Source organism: Erinaceus europaeus, chromosome 5 (genome assembly GCF_950295315.1).
Source record: "Erinaceus europaeus chromosome 5, mEriEur2.1, whole genome shotgun sequence".
Taxonomy (NCBI): Eukaryota; Metazoa; Chordata; class Mammalia; order Eulipotyphla; family Erinaceidae; genus Erinaceus; species Erinaceus europaeus.
The window spans coordinates 82,643,177-82,660,490 of record NC_080166.1 but is presented as its reverse complement, the minus strand read 5'-3'; the positions used below and the strand labels follow the sequence as shown (position 1 = coordinate 82,660,490).

At 41.8% G+C, this 17,314-nt stretch overlaps 1 non-coding gene across 1 annotated transcript; it reads right to left on the bottom strand.

The window, feature by feature from the left end:
* Positions 1 to 16,552: 16,552 nt before the first annotated feature.
* On the bottom strand, positions 16,553 to 16,613 carry LOC132538840 (U7 small nuclear RNA). The gene has a single exon (XR_009550153.1). It is a non-coding gene; the product is annotated as a U7 small nuclear RNA (small nuclear RNA).
* Positions 16,614 to 17,314: the final 701 nt, after the last annotated feature.

The window sequence follows — 17,314 nt, the reverse complement described above, 5'->3', positions numbered from 1 at the left end:
CTATCCTCTGCTGTCAACATTGTTGTCTTTTTCTATCTGTTAGCAGTCAGAAACTCCTAGGACACAATCAAATAAGAATTCAGCTATTCTCCACTTTAAGAGGTTCATGTCATGTTCAAGTCTTCACTTTTTATTTGGTTTCCTCTTCCTCATGTGGATCTTTTGCGTGTTGTCATTCTCTGTCTTTTGCTGGCCTGTTCTGAACGACATTACAGAAATAGAATATGTCTGTGCCATCCTTACTTGTAGGAAAACCTAGCAACGTAATATTTTCTTTCTATTGTCTGTTTTTAACTATAAAACTGATAATAAATACATCTTATTTTTAAAAAATCACCGTAGGAACCTGGGAAGTAGCAAGCACAGTAGCTAGAGTATTAACTTGAAAGCATGAGGTCACAAGTTTGATTCCTGTCATTGCAAGTGCTGGAGTCGTGCTCTGATTGCCTCTCTCTCTCTCTCTTTCTCTGTTTCTCCCTTTGTCTCTCTCATGTTAGGAAATAGGTCTTAAACAAAACATAACAAATCAACCAAGGCCAGACAGATAGCTCATTTGGTGTATGCTGCTTTGCCATGTTTATGACAGGAGTTTGAGCCCAATCCCCACCACATTAAAAGAAGCTTTGGTTCTGTGGTGTCTCTCTATATGTATCTCTCTCTCTCCTGTCTCCCTGCCTCCATATATATATATCAACCTACAGTCTTCTCCAGAGTCAACTATAACTACTAGTATTTATTGTTAGGTGGGAATATTTCTTGACATGGTGGGGGTGTGTGTATGTGATTTAAAGAGAAAGAAATCACAATCCACCAAACACAAGTGTGTAGGAAATATGTTTATTTTCTTGCAGTTGAATTTAATTTGACATTTGAGCCCTCTTGTTTTAGATGGTGGTGAAAGAAATCCCAGTCAATTCGGAGGTGTCCTAGTTACCCTCCCTGCAGCTGCCTTGCCTTTGCCCAGGGTTTCATCTAAATTCCAGAGGCTCAAACAGGTGGGGTTATGAATCGATGCACCAATGCCCAAGTCTAGCGAAGAAGCAATTACAAAAGCCAAAACGCCTACCTTCTGCACCTCCATAAACAGTTTTGATACACATTCTTAGTGGGGGAGAAGTGATAGGAGGCAGAGGATAAGAGGACTGTGTACTCCAGTTTCATCAGGACCTGGAGAGAGAGGAAAAAGGGTGGAACATTTGGGTGCAGTAATGGAGGCATGAGTGGCTTGGAGGGGAAGGGGGCAATTACGTACAAGTGCAGATAGATAGTCGTAGAGATGACAGTTAACCCATGTCTGCAACCTTAGGAGAACTGCTGTGGCCTGCAATGGAAAGATTAGGGATTCAGAACTCTGGTGATGGGAACGGTGTGGAATTATACCCCTGTTGACATGTGACTTTGTAAATCAATATTAAATCACTAATAAAAAGATCAAATCAATAATAAAAATAAATTTAAATAAAGAGAAAGTGGAAAAACAATTCCAGAGGCATTCAGGGTATCAAGATTTGGGAGATAGGTGAAGGGCCTGCAGGAATGCGTCTGGTCCTGGGTTCATCTTCAGGCTGTCATGGCACCTTCGCCGACGTAGCTCCTGAAGGGAATGGTTATGTTCTTGTGCTCTCTTTCAAGGTTCCCCAGGTACAAGAGTCACCCCATCGGTCTCCGTTGTTGTTTTCAGTATCTTTTAATCTCTTTTTGAGATCTCTTACTTCTTTTTTAGTTGTCTCTGACTCATCCTCAATCTTGCTAATTCTGTCTTAAGCATCATTTATTCTATTCTCTCTCCCCTCTACTGTTTTCTGGAGTGCATCTATTTTGTTACCCTGTTCTGATACTGTTTTAGCTTGTTCAGTTAGTTGTGTTCTTAGCTCAGCTATTTCAGCTTTCAGCTCTCTAATAACCTTGAGATCATTAGTGTTTTTTTTCCAGAGTCTCATTTGTTGTTTCTGTATTTCTGATGACAATTCTTTCAAACTCTTTACTCACTCCTGTGATTATTTCCTTAACTAGTGTTTGGATGTTGGCCTCATTATTTTGTGCTTCAGTCTTTGGGGGGCTTTTAGCTGGACTCTTGTCCTGGTTCATTTCTCCAATATTTCTTCTTGATGGTTTAACCATTTTATATATTATGTTATGAAGTCCCTCTCTCAGTACTTTTCAAATTACTCATACACTCTTGTCTGGATTGACTTGTGTCTATGTAAGGTAAGTAAAGGGTTCGTAGTTGTGGAACTTGACAGTTGTTTCAATATTATTTTAATCCCTGAGTTGGAGCTCTTTTGTTCTTTTTCTTCCCTGTAGGCTATGGGAGCCTGAAGGCTTTTAAACTATAAGTAGGCTTCTTAGCTTAATCACTGACTCCTGACCAAGAGATAAATCAGGGTGGGGCAGAGATAATCCAGTAGTTATGCCAAGAGACTCTCACAGCCCCACCACTAGGCCACGGAGGTAGAGATCTTCTCCTGAGTTTCCTGGTTAGTTCTCTGTCCCCTGGTGTCAGCATAGGGCCTCGCTGTCGCTGCTCCAGCTTCTGAGGGCAATAGTAACGGAGACTCACTGTTGCATTTGGTGAGTCTCAGGGGAGTCCTCTCCTCCCTTCAGCAGTCTTTTTGTTTAGTGAAACAGACTGGAGGTGGTGTCTCACCTGGTAAACTGCCAGACTGTTAGCAGCCACTTAATCTCTCCCTAGGCTCCTCTCTGTCCATGAGCCACATGTGTTTGCATTCACCAGTGATTTGGTGGGTTCCTGAAGTTCTAGTCCTGTCTTGTTGCGTTCCCAGGTGGTCTCCTTTGGTATTTCTCCAGAAATGAGCTCTTCAAGACACGTCAGTAACAAACTGCTTTGATTTCCTTTTGATGTCTGCCTCTGCCATGTTTGTAAGCTATTATCCACAAGCGGAGTGAGCAAAGGTCGCAGATGACCTGAAGTATACAGGGGTTTCTGGACTTGGGAAATTTGGGGGTAAACAAGCCTGTGTTGGTCACCCTCTCCTGGAATGGTAGTGGGATGAGAGGTGAGGGGTAAGAAATCTCTCTGATTGATCATGGCTTCTTCTGTGTCTTGTGTTTCTGGTAAGTCACGATCTAAATCCCAGTGATTTAGGTTGTTTTTGAAATGCACAGCAAAGCACTGAGTTCCATGTTCCCAGTTCCTGTTTTCATAGCTCTTTGTGGATTTTCCCTCGTTTGCCCTGCTCCTTTGGATTGGCAGCTTCTTTGGAGCACACTGTCCCATTTTGTGTTTTAATTTCCTTCCTGGCAAGCTCACTGACCACATTCTGAGGGCCTGTGTCCTGACAGGCCCCTCTCCCTGTTGTGCTCATCCCTTGGTTATTGGCAGGATTTGCCTCCTTAACTCCTTCTACCATTTGCTCACATGCCACCTGTCTTAGTTTAAATTGCAACACCCTCCCCAAAGTATGCTATTCCCTTGGCCCTGCTTTATTACTGCTATGTTTTGCTCCAGTACTTAGCGTCTTCTAACATATTCACCATTTATTTATTATGTTGGCTATCTATTCCAGTGTAAACTTCAGGAGGACAAGAACATCTTCTTGGCTGTTGTACTGACACTGCAGCTTAACACTCAGCAGATCACACAGACAAATATGTTGAGTAAGGTGAGAAAATTATGTAGCTGGGCCCAGGAAGTGGCAAAATGGATAAAACACTAGACTCTCAAGCATGAGGTGTTTGGTTTAGTCCTTGGTATCGCATGTGCCAAACTGATACTCTGGTTCATTCTCTCCCTCTCTCATATGAATAAATGTTATTTTTAAATAACGTCCCAGAACTAACAGTGTCCCTGCTATTGGTACAAGCTCTTATTCTATCTGTACATGAGCAAGGGTTGGTTTCTAGGTGTTCCCATCGTGATGTCCCACAACAGTTCCTCTCCGGAGGCCAGTGCACCAGCTGTGGTACCCACATAGGATCTGGAGGACAGGGGCCTTGATCCCAGGTCCTTGAGCATGGTAATGTGTGTGCTCAATCCAGTGCAGCACTGCCAGGCTCAAGGTCCACTCTTTGTTTTTTAATTTAGAAAGGAGAGGGACGCAGAGATGAATCCCCCAGTAAAGCATACACTTTCTTTCTTTCTTTTTTTAAAAATATTTTATTTACTTATTAATGAGAAAGACAGGAGGGGAGAGAAAGAACCAGACATCACTCAGGTAGTTCACTTTCTAACAAAGTCCCATAACCTAGATATACACCAGTTTCTGTGAGAGAAAGCTTATGTGCACACGTATCCATAAACTACTGCAAAATATATACCTGAAAGCAGGATTACACTAGAGTTTGCAGTGAGTACCTCCTTAACACTTCCTCTCTATTCCAAGCTTGGGATCCATGATTGCTCAACAAATTGTTTGGCTTCATATGTTAACTCTCTTTTCAATCACCAGGTTCCAGATGCCACCAGGATGCTGGCTAGGCTTCCCTGGATTGAAGACTCCACCAATGTGTCCTGGAGCTCAGCTTCCCCAGAGACACACCCTACTAGGGAAAGAGAGAGGCAGACTGGGGGTATGGACCGACCAGTCAACGCCCATGTTCAGCGGGGAAGCAACTACAGAAGCCAGACCTTCTACCTTCTGCAACCCTCAACGACCCTGGGTCCATGCTCCCAGAGGGCTAGAGAATGGGAAAGCTACCATGGGAGGGAGTGGGTTATGGGGATTGGGTGGTGGGAATTGTGTGGAGTTGTACCCCTCCTACCTTATGCTTTTGTTCACTAATCCTTTCTTAAATAAAAAATTAAAAAAAAAAAAAGGTCCCCTGGAGGGGGCCAGGCAGTAGCGCAGCGGCTTAAGCGCACATGGCACAAAGCATACGGACCAGCTTAAGGATCCTGGTTCGAGCCTCCAGCTCCCCACCTGCAGGGGGCTGCTTCACAGGCGGTGAAACAGGTCTGCAGGTGTCTTTCTCTCCCCCTCTCTGTCTTCCCCTCCTCTCTTCATTTCTCTCTGGCCTATCCAACAACAACAGCTATAACAACAATAACAACAAGGCAACAGGGGCAACAAAATGGGGAAAATAGCCTCAGAAGCATTGGATTCGTAGTGCTGGCATGGAGCCCCAGCTATAACCCTAGAGGGGGAAAAAAGTGACAGCATGCATACAGAAGACCTTGTGTTCATTCTCTAGCACTGAAATAAATGAATAAACAAGTAAAAAAAATTTTTATTTACTTATTAATGAGAAAGACAGGAGGGGAGAGAAAGAACCAGACATCACTCTGGTACATGTGCTGCCAGGGATTGAACTCAGGTCCTCATGCTTGGGAGTCTAGTCCCTTAGCCACTGCGCCACCTCCTGGACCATGAGCATACACTTTTGCATGTTTGGGAAGCTGGATTTAAGCAGCTGCCCACCACACAGGAGTATCCTCATAGGGGAAGCTTCATCATGAGTGGCAGAGAGAGAGCAGTGCTGTGGTGTCTCTCCTCTCTGTCTCTCACTCCCTATTTTGATAAAAAGAACAACAGCATCAACAACAAAAGTCCACAGAAAGCAGTGGAATCCTGCTGTTGTTGAAGCTTCATATTAACCCTGACAGCAGAAAAGGGGTGAAAGGGGAGAGGAGTACAGGAAGAGACACCATAGCACCTCCCGCCATGTGTGGCACCCCTTTGGCACTGCCCAGGGTGGCCCCACACTCCAGGTTAACTAGCCTCCAGATCTCTGCTGGGGACAGGAGGTCCCTTTTTCTATTTCTCAGAAATCTCCCCTCTATCTTTTTTTTCCCCTTTTGTTGCCCTTGTGGTTTTATTGTTGTTGTTATTGATGTCATTGTTGTTGGATAGGACAGAGAGAAATGGAGAGAGGAGGGGAAGACAGACAGGGGGAGAGAAAGACAGACCTGCTTCATCACATGTGAAGCAACCCCCCTGCAAGCAGGGAGTCGGAGGCTGGAACCGGGATCTTTATGCTGGTCCTTGTGCTTGGCATCATGTGCAATTAACTCACTGTGCTACTGCCCGACCCCTTCTTTTTTTTAATACTGTGACCAATCATAGTATTTACTGTGAATCAAGAGAAAACCTCCACAATACCATTCTTTTTTCTTTCTTTCTTTTTTTTGCCTCTAAGGTTATCTATTGCTGGGGGCTTTGCACCTGCTCTACAAGTCCACTGCTGGAGGTCGTTTTTTTTTTTTTTTTTTTTTTTTCATTTTATTGGTTAGAACAGAGAGAAATTGAAAGAGGAGGTGGGGCTAGAGAGGGGGGAGAAAGATAGACACTTGTGAAGCGACTCTGCTGCAAGTAGGCAGCTGGGACTTGAACCTGGATCCTTGCTCAGGTCCTTGCACTTTGTATTATGTGAGCATAACTGGGTGCATCACCACACTTCCCAATATCATTCTATATCACTTTTTCCTCCTTTTATCATTACTAGAGCTTCACTGGTCTGAATGATTTTTTTTAGAGAGAGAGAGACACACAGAGAGACAGAGATAGAGAGAGAGAGAAAGAGAGAGAGAGAGAAAGAGACTACAGCACCAAAACTTCCTACAGTGTGTGCAAACTGTGTTCAAACCTGGGTTGCAAATTTGCTGGCCCTCTTAATGACTTTTTATTTGAAACCTGAATTTGTTTGAAACCCTAGTTTATCATCGGTAATAATGGCGGGTGGTGTTTATTGAGGACTTGTTAATGTTCTCCTTACTACTCTACATCGTTGACAAGTATATATATATATGCACTAGGTTATTGAATGCTGGACTTGTTCCACGAGATGGGAGCTATTATTGTTATTTACAGAGGGGGAACTTGAGATGCAGAGAGGTTGATCGACTTCTCTGACACTCAGCTGCTAGACATGAGCCCAGGTGGTTTGTTCTTCGAACTTTCACTCATTTCCTAGCACAGCAGCCTTTCTTTAAGGAAACCGTGACACATGTTTTCATTTTGTATGAGAAGTACAGGAAGAGTATTTATTTAGAAGATGGCAGAAAGGATAGCTCGCTTTTCTGAAGTGTGTAATGGCTACACTGGTTCTCGAGATAATCCAGCATCAGAACACACATTCACTTACTGTCATCAGGGCTTCAACACCTCTCCAAGCCTCTCCATTACCTGGGTTTCCACTACCTTTACTCGTAAAGCTTTTTTTTCTTTTCTCCCAATTTCTTAATTTTATTTATTTATTTATTATTGGATAGAGACAGAGAGAAATTGAGGGAAGGGGGAGATAGAGATGGAGAGAGACAGACACCTGCAGCCCTGCTTCAGTACTTGTGAAGCTTTTCCCCTGCAGGTGAGGACCAGGGTCTTGAACCCAGGTCCTTGCGCACTGTGGTGTGAGTGCTTAACCAGGTGCACCACCGCCTGGGCCCCATGACCTCTACTTGTTATCTTCACCTCCTACAGGAGTCCCGTGAGAACAGGGGTCTGGTCTGCCTTCATTTTACCTCTTTCTCCCTGATCAGTAGAATGTAACCTGGAGTGCAGTATATGCTTAATAAAGAAGATACATTCTGGAGCCAGGCAGATAGCATAGTGGTTATGCAATAAGACTTTCAAGCCTGTGGCTCTGAGGTCCCAGGTTCAATCCCCTGCACCACCATCTGCCACAGCTGAGTAGTGCTCTGGTTAAAATAAATAAATAAATATTTAAAAAGTAATAAAAATCAAAAGAGTCAGTTTGTATTCATTACACATCATTTATGATATATTTATATGTTTGTATTTATTACCATATAGTTATCTTTATGATATAAATAGATGATATTTATTATACATGTGCGTCTATAAGTATGTATTTAAATAAAATTATATACATGTATATAACTATATAATTGTTATGAAACTTAATAAAACATTAATGATTCACTAACATTTGTTGAATCAGATGCTTATCTCCTGGGTTTATTCTTCACTGTCTTAATTCTTATTTTATTTTCTGCACCAGGATGTCACCACTCCAGATTGACTTGTTCAGATATAAAGAGAGAGAATCAGAGACAGAGAGAGAAGAGACAGCACAGGACCAGTGCTTCCTACAGGGTTGTACTACTCCCATGTGGCGTGCTGGGGGCTCACACCTGGGTCACGCGCATGAGAAAGCAGGCGTGCTCCCAGGTGTCCTTCCAGCTGAGCTTCCTTAGTCCTTACTGTATTTACTGTGTTGAGTTGTTAAAGTCTCTTTTATGAATGAAGTCTTGTAGTTTGTAAAGACGCTCACCGTGGCACTATGAAACGTCATCTTCATTTCATGTTCCAACCTCAGCAAAGTTTATCAGTCCCAGAACATTCTGGCCAGGCCTCCTTGCCTGCCTTTCCCTTGTTAAATTTTTGCTTTAACCTTTGGACCTTTCTTGAATGTTAGTCGTTACGAAGGCTTCCCGCACACACCTCCTTAGAAGAAGACTTGTCCCTCTGGGACCTCCACATACTCTGTAATTACTTGTTTACATTGTCTGTCTCCCTGATGAAACTTTGTTTTCTTTGGGGAAGGAAATATGCTCTCTGCCTTTTTGGTGTCTCTCGTATCTGGAATATAATAAATACTTAGTAAATGCTGCATGACTGAACAGCCTTCACAGAAATCTGTGAGGGGAGCTAGATCATCTAAGCGATGAATAGAATGCACAAAGCTAACATTAAAAAGAAAGATGTACTAGGGAGTTGGGCAGTAGTGTAGCGGGTTAAGCACAGGTGGCACAAAGTGCAAGGACTGACGTAAGGATCCCGGTTCGAGCTCCCGTCTCCCCACCTGCAGGGGAATCACTTCATAAGTGGTGAAGCAGGTCTGCAGGTGTCTATCTCCCCCCTCATCTTATCCTCCTCTCTTGATTTCTCTCTGTCCTATCCAACAATGATGACACCAATAATAATAATAACTACAGCAATAAAACAAGGACAACAAAAGAGAATAAATAAATAAATATTTTTAAAAGATGTACTCATATGTGAGAGACAGAAGGAGAGAGAGATGAGCATCACTTTGGCACATGCCATTCTGGAGCTGAGCTCACGAGCCTGGTACTCCATCCTGGGTGGTTAACATTAATCTCTCCAGGAGTTGAATATTGTATATTACTTTGCATTTTAGGTACCAGGATGCTGAGTTTAAACCCAACCTTAAAATATTTTTTTCAAGCTTGCAATCAGATGACCTAGTCATTATGTCTAAAAGATTACACATTCAAGTCTATCAATCCAAGCAAAGAACGAGGATGTTATATGCATTGGGCTAGCAGAAGCCCTTCTTAGTGTTGATAGTACACAAATGAATTTATTCTATGCAATTACTAGGACACACCAGCAACAAATTATAATTTTTCCCCTTGCCCAGGCCCAGGCAGCTATTTCTCACTTATTTATGTATAGGCAAGAGTCACATCCAGCATAGAAAACAAGATTAAAAATAACTGTATGTATTTATAAACAACTACAGTTGCAAACCAGTACATTCCCTTTTGAGAAAATAGTGTAAATTTCAAACGTGGGTGGTAGTTTGATTATGGAGACCTGTCATCTGATTTCAGATACATTGCAAGCAAAGCACTGGCTAATTAAATTTATTATTCATCTTGCTTGGAAGGAGAGCCTATGCAAATTAATGATCATATGCCTTAGGCAAAAGCATCCCAGCCTGAGTGGGCCCCAACTCACAGCACTTTCTAGTAACAAGAGACACTGGCAAAAAGGGGAAGAAAAGGTTTTGGCAGGATTGTCCATGGGAGGATGTGTAATCATCAGTCTTAGCCAACTAAGTGATCTTGTGTTCTTTTTATTTACTTATTTGATTATTTACTTATTTTTCAAAAATTTATTTATTTTTTAAACTTTTGGTATTGTCTTTATTTATTGGATAGAGACAGCCAGAAATTGAGAGGGATGGGGGAGATAGAGAGGGAGAGAGCGAAAGAGACACCTGCTTCACCACTTGTGAAGCTTTCCTCTTACAGGTGGGAACTGGGGGCTTGAACCTGGGTCCTTGTGTGCTCTAATGTGAGCACTTAACCAGGTGTACCACCACCCAGCCCTGATTATTTATTTTTAATTGCCAGTAGGGTTATCCTTGGGGCTTGGTGCCTGCACAATGAATTCACATACTTCTAGTAGTCATTTTTTTTTCTCCCCTCCCTCTATTTCTTTTTCTTTCTTTCTTTCTTTCTTTCTCTTTCTTTCATTCTTTTAAAATATTTATATATTTTATTTATTACCTTTTGTTGCCCTTGTTGTTTTATTGTTGTAGTTATTATTATTGTTATTGATGTCATTGTTGTTGGATAGGACAGAGAGAAATGGAGAGAGGAGGGGACGACAGAGGGGGAGAGAAAGACAGACACCTACAGATGGCTTTACCGATTGTGAAGTGACTTCCCTGCAGGTGGGGAGCCAGGGGCTAGAACCGGGATCCTTAAGCTGGTCCTTGTGCTTTGCGCCACCTGCACTTAACCCACTGCACTACTGCCGACTCCTTTCTTTCTTTCTTTCTTTCTTTCTTTCTTTCTTTCTTTCTTTCTTTCTTTCTTTCTTCCTTCCTTTCTTTCTTTTTTTCTTTTTCTTTCTTTCTTCCTTCCTTCCTTCCTTTCTTTCTCTCTCTCTCTCTCTCCTTCATCCCTCCCTTCCTTCCTCCCTTCCTTCATTCCTTCGTTCGTTCGTTCCTTCCTTCCTTCCTTCTGATATTACAAAGAGAAATTGAGAGGGACAGGGGAGGTAGAGAGGAAGAGAGGCACCTGTAGTATTGCTTCACTGTTCCTGAAGCTTCCCCCCTGCAGGTGGGGACCAGCTGCTTGAACCTGGATTCTTGTGTAAGCTCTACCAGATGCATCTCTGCCTGGCCCCCTCTTCTGTGCCTTTAACTAGAATAAAATGTGCATAACTATAACTGCAGAAAGAAGCTCCAGTCTTTGTCTCTATAAACTTGCCTGCTAATGAGAAAGCCACCAGCTATTTCCCTGTCTATTTCTGGGAGTTTAAAACAGTAGTGCGCATCTGGTTTAGAAATTGGGAGTTCCCCCTCTCTTAGGTTAATGGCAAGACTGAAGTAAGAAAGGTCAATCAGCCATCTGCTGAAGAGCTCTCTAGCCTGGTTAGCATAGCAGAAACAAACACTTCCCAAGGAATCTGGATTTCCAGGCTTTCACAGACTGCCACCTCTCCAGATTCAAAGGAGGTCTCGAAACTTTACATCAGGCTCAACAGTGACGCTGTTGACTGGCTACAGAAGAAGGGCAAACGCTAGAAGAAGAAGAAGAAGAAGAAGAAGAAGAAGAAGAAGAAGAAGAAGAAGAAGAAGAAGAAGAAGAAGAAGAAGAAGAAGAAGAAGAAGAAGAAGAAGGAGAAGAAGAAGAAGAACAGAAGCCTGTCTTCTTGACACCATTAGAGTTTTGTAGATGCTGTTTTGAGCACGGCAAGGTCTGCTTTCCTTTTCTTTTTCATTCCAGTGTAAACTTCAGGAGGGCAGGGCTGTGCCCTGGGATTGTTTGGAGTTTGTGACTGTAATGAGTTCCCAGAATACTTCTGTGCCCAGTCTTGGTTCATGTTCCCATGTCTCCAGTTTGGTCTTGATCACTTTCACTGCTCATTGTTTATTATTCCTAGACCAATGTAATTCCATTGATTTTGCCTTTTTTAGGAGGTCGCTGATAATATAATGACTAGCTCCCCCCCCCCCCCAGTTGTGTATTTATTGCTATCAGGTATATGGATAGAACTCTGTGCTAGTACTATTCCACTGTGCCTGGCAAAATATCTCTCTTGCTTTTTTTTTTTTTTTTAAAGATAAGTGAGAGACAGAAGGAGAGCGATTTATGGAGGGAGAGGATGAGAGATGTCACAGCAGGGCTTTACTGTTCATGAAGGTTCCCTCATGCAGGTGTTGCCGTGTGGTGGCTGGGACTTGAACCCCTGTCCTTGCTTATGCCAACGTGTTCACTCTGCCAGGTGAGTCATCTTCCGCCCCCAATAAATAGCTATATTAAATTTTGCCAGTATAAGAAATTTAATATTAGAATCTGCCATGCTCACAGTCGGTACCACACGTCTCCTCATAGGTATGCTCTCTAAGAGAAAGTTCTCTCAGTTTGGTCACCACCTATGCAACACACTAGATGCCAGATTTTCTGCTAGAAAGTGCTGTACTTCATTCCGTCATAACTGAATCAAGCCTGCAAAATAAACAGCCTCTGTTTAGCAGGTTCTTTAAGCTCGTTTTTACGTGCCACTCAGAAATATTTTAGAAAACTGATAACAGATAGTTCTTTTACTTGCTTATTTAACCTACTTTACTTATTGGCTAGAGCTAGAGAAAGAGAAATACTTGCAGCACTGTTTCACTGCTTGTAGGTGGAGACCAGGGGCTTGAACAAGCGTCCTTGTGTCTACTAATATGTGCACTTTATCATGTGTGCTACTGCCCAGCCCCTATTTATTTATTTTTGATTTATAATTCTTTAACTTGAATATTACTTGGCTAGAGCTTTATGGTAGTGCTGGGGATTAAACCTGGGACCTTTCATGCCTGAGGCATGAAAATCTTTTTGCATAAACATTTTTCTGTCTCCCCTAGCCCTGCAGATAATTCACATACCACTTGATATATATACTAGTCAAGCTCTATGTGAATAGTCATAAGGTAATTGACAATTTCTCTTTCTAACTTCCTACACAGAGAATTTTCTTTCTACACAGAGAATTTAAGAGGGTTTTTAAAGAATAGAGTTGGGGCCAGGTGGTGGCACACCTGATTGAGCACACATGTTATAATGCTCAAGGACCTGAGTTTGAACTCCTGGGCCCTACCTGCAGGGAGAAAGCTTTGTAAGTGGTGAAGCAATGTGGCAGGTGTCTCTCCCTTCTCTACCACCCCTTTCCCTCTTGAGTTCTGGCTGTCTCTAATAAGATAATTTAATTATCTAATAGGATAATTAAAGATAATTTTTTAAAAAAGAATAGAATTGGGAGTTGGGCGGTAGCGCAGTTGGTTTAGTGCAGGTGGTGCAAAGCGCAAGGACTGGCACAGGATACCGGTTCAAGCCCCCAGCTCCCTACCAGCAGGGGAGTTGCTTCACAGGCGATGAAGCAGGTCTGCAGGTGTCTGTCTTTCTCTTCCCCTCTGTCTTCCCCTCCTCTCTTCATTTCTCTGTCCTATCCAACAATGACAACATCAATAACAACAATAATAACTACAACAATAAAACAACAAGGATAACAAAAAGGGAATAAATAAATAAATACATATTTTTAAAAACAATAAAAAGAATAGAGTTATTCTGCCAAAATTTCCTTACCCAAAAAATGTGACTTCAGGTGGCATTAAGAGTGATTTGAAGGAGTCAGGCAGTAGCACAGCGGGTTAAGCGCACAAGGCGCAAAGTGCAAGGACCAGTGCAAGGATCCCAGTTCCAGCCCCCAGCTCCCCACCTGCAGGGAAGTAGCTTCACAGGCAGTGAAGCAAGTCTGCAGGTGTCTCTCTTTCTTTCCCTCTCTCTGTCTTCCCCTCCTCTCTCCATTTCTCTCTGTCCTATCCAACAACAACAACATCAATAATAACTACAACAATAAAACAGGGGCAACAAAAAGGAGTAAATAAATAAATATTGAAAAAAAAAAAGAGATTTGAACATGAATCTGAATTCCATCTGTGCTGACTCAGAATCACAATGTTATCCATACAATGTTTGAAGTGCAAAGTAAAGATATTTGCCGGTGATCAGACAGGTGAAAGGCCAGCTGGTGAAAAGAGAGGTCTGAGTGATTAAATTTATAAGGAACAAATGCAGAAATGTGGATCTGTGGGGAAAGAAATCTTTGTGAGCAGGGGTAGATAGCATAATGGTTATGCAATGAAACTTTCATGCCTGAGGCTCTGAGTCCCAGGTTCAATCCCCTGTACCACCGAAAGTGCTTGGTTTAAAAAAAAGTATTTGAAGTAGCAGTGAGGCCCATTTCCATCTAATGATATTATTTTGTATTTTTTAAAAATATGTATTTATTTTTATTCCCTTCTGTTGCCCTTGTTTCATTGTTGTAGTTATTGTTGTCATTACTGATGTTGTTGTTGGATAGGACAGAAAGAAATGGAGAGAGGAGGGGAAGACAGAGAGGGGGAGAGAAAGATAGACACCTGTAGACCTGCTTCACTGCTTGTGAAGCGACTCCCCTACAGGTGGGGACCTGGGGGCTGGAACCTGGATCCTTATGCCGGTCCTTGTGCTTTGCAACATGTGCGCTTAACTCACTGTACTACTGCCCGACTCCCCTGATGATATTATTAACAAAACTCATTACAATGCCTAATATTATGGAATGTTTGATTATTTCCAAAATTCTTTTGTAGGCATTATCTCACTTCAACATTATAACAATTGTATTTGAAGGAGAGATCTTTATGGGGGTTTTGTCACAAATTCCAAGGACAATAAGTTTAGGAGATGATTTTCATTCACATGCTTAGTTGTCCCTGAACCATCTCTGACTTCCAAACTTTTCTAGTGTGTGTGTGTGTGTGTGTGTGTGTGTGTGTGAAGGGGGACATGTTTGCATTTCCACATACTCAGCATGTAGAATAAGCTTGTAACTGATTGTTGTAAGACTGGATTAGAAGAATGGAAGAAAAAGTCCATGATACCTCACCTGAAAGAATTCCTGCTTTGCCATGTGCACAGCCCAGGTTCAACCCTGGCCCCAACTGTACTACCTGTCTCCCTGTCTCTTTCATGTCTGTCGGTCATGAAAAAGTTGACCTGAAGTGGTAAAGTAATCTTAGTGATTACAAAAAAATTAAACAAACACAAACATACACACACACACACACACACACACACGATCTGGGACAAGTTTCAGTGACAAACAGAATCACAGTTAAGGAAGTTTTTAGGAACACAAAGAGTTAATCAATGTAAACTGTGTTCAAGTGTATACAGAAAACTGAATATTGGCAAAGGTGAGTGATTATGCCCAGTGTCTTATCTTCCTCAAAATATACACTATAAATTTTCACTGTTGCTATAATAAAAAAAAAAGACTTATGTAGGGAGTCAGGCGGTAGCGCAGCATGTGGTGCAAAGCGCAAGGACTGCATAAAGATCCCAGTTTGAGCCCCCAGCTCCCCACCTGCAGGGGAGTCACTTCACAGGCTGTGAAACAGGTCTGCAGGTGTCTATCTTTCTTTCCCCCTCTCTGTCTTCCTCTCCTATCTCCATTTCTCTCTGTCCTATGCAACAACAATAACAACAACAACAATAATAACTACAACAATAATAAAAAAGGGCAACAAAAAGGGAATAAATAAAACTTTATGTTTCTGCTATCTTAATCAATACTTCCCTTTTCTTAATAGAGAAGCATTATGTGGCTTAACCCTCACCAATGCCACATGTAGTGGGAATTACTAAATGCATGTCAAAAATGGAGAAACTGCAACTGGGAAGGGCTAACTATGATCTAGAAAAGAATATCACCCTGAGTGCAAAGACTTGAGGCTCTGAGGTCCCAGGTTCAACCCCCAGAACTAACAAAAACCAAAGCTGAGCAGTGTTCTGGCTTAAAAATCAAAAGAACATCGTTGTAACAGATTTCCAGTAAGCTTCTAAGGGGCAGAAGCAAAAATTAATGTTCTTAGTCTTACTAGCCTAGATGAACATGCTTAGAAATGGTTGAAATAGGGGAGTCAGGAGGTAGCGCAGCGAGTTAAACGCACATGGTACAAAGTGCAAGGACCGACTTAAGGATCCCAGTTCCAGCGCCAGGCTCCCCACCTGCAGAGAAGTTGCTTCACATGCGATGAAGCAGGTCTGTAGGTGTCTGTCTTTCTCTCCCCCTCTCTGTCTTTCCCTCCTCTCTCTATTTCTCTGTCCTATCTAACAATGACATCAATAACAACAACAATAATAACTACAATAAAAAACAAGGACAACAAAAGGGAAAATAAATAAATAAATAAAAAAGGAAAGAAATGTTTGAAATGTATTTAGTACAGTCTGGCTGTTATACTAAAATAAGACATATCTGAGCAATTTCATCCATTATACTAAATTTGAATATTTAATTTATTTATTCACTTACTGGAAAGAGAAGCTGAGATTAGAGGGGAAGAGAGAAATAGAGACACCTGCAGCACTGCTTCACCACTTGTAAAGCTTCCCCTGGTGGTGGGTGCTGGGCATGCTAATATGTGTGCTCAGCTAAGTGTAGCGCCACCTGGTCCCTTCACGTTCATTTTAAGGGTCAGATATGTGCTCGGTTGTTCCACATTTTAGGCATTAATGCTGAAAAATTCAAAACATGAAAATTTATTTTTTTAAAAGGCTGTATTTAGTTATTTGTTTATTATGAGGGAGCAATGCTCAGCTCTGGTATAAGACGGATGGAAGCAATAAAAGAAGGGAAGAAAAAAGTGGTGGCCAATATTAAACCTGCAGCCTCTGGGGCCTTCAGCATGCAATTTGGTGTTTTGATAGGCTGAGCTATCTCCCTGGCCTCCTAATATCAGAATTTGTTTTGCTTTGTTTTCTAGTATATGCATTTGTTTAATCATAAAGTGTCGTAAAGTTCCAGCTACAGGTCACTTATTAGTTTTTTTTTTTTTGTGGGAGGGCTTCCAGTACAGACTGGAGGACCTTCTAGACAAATTATTAAAGAACTGTAACAGGAGTCGGGTGGTAGCACAGCGGGTTAAGCACACATGGTGCAAAGTGCAAGGACTGGTGGAAGAATCCCGGTTCAAGCCCCGGCACCCCACCTACAGGGGAGTCGCTTCACAAGCGGTGAAGTAGGTCTGCAGGTGTCTCTTTCTCTCCCCCTCTCTGTCTTCCCCTCCTCTCTCCTTTTCTCTCTGTCCTATCCAACGACGACGACAACAATAATTACAACAACAAAGCAACAAGAACAACAAAAGGGAATAAATTAATTAGTTAATAAAAATAAGAACTGTAACATTTCACACATTAAATTCCATGAAAGCAATACAATTTAAAATACCTTAAAGAAACAAGATTTACATAAAATGGCAAGGGAAATAGCCAAAATGATTATGTAAAAGACCTCCATATTGAAGGTATCAAGATCCTGGGTTCAATCCTTGGTAACACTGCCAAAAGCCAGAACAGAACAGTGCTCTGGAAACAAAACAAAACAGACAACAACAACAACAAAGCAAGGATTTACATACAATAGTTCTCCAAGTAGTTTTTTCTTCATTGTGGCTAAACTTCATCTAACTAAACCACTATTAGTAAGTCAAAAGTAAGTACTAGTATTAAAGTTATCTCTTTAATGAGGTGCATACGCAGATGTTTTAAGCTTAGAGATTTCCTTTAGCTAAAATAGTTTTTATTGGGGTCACATTGTAAAAG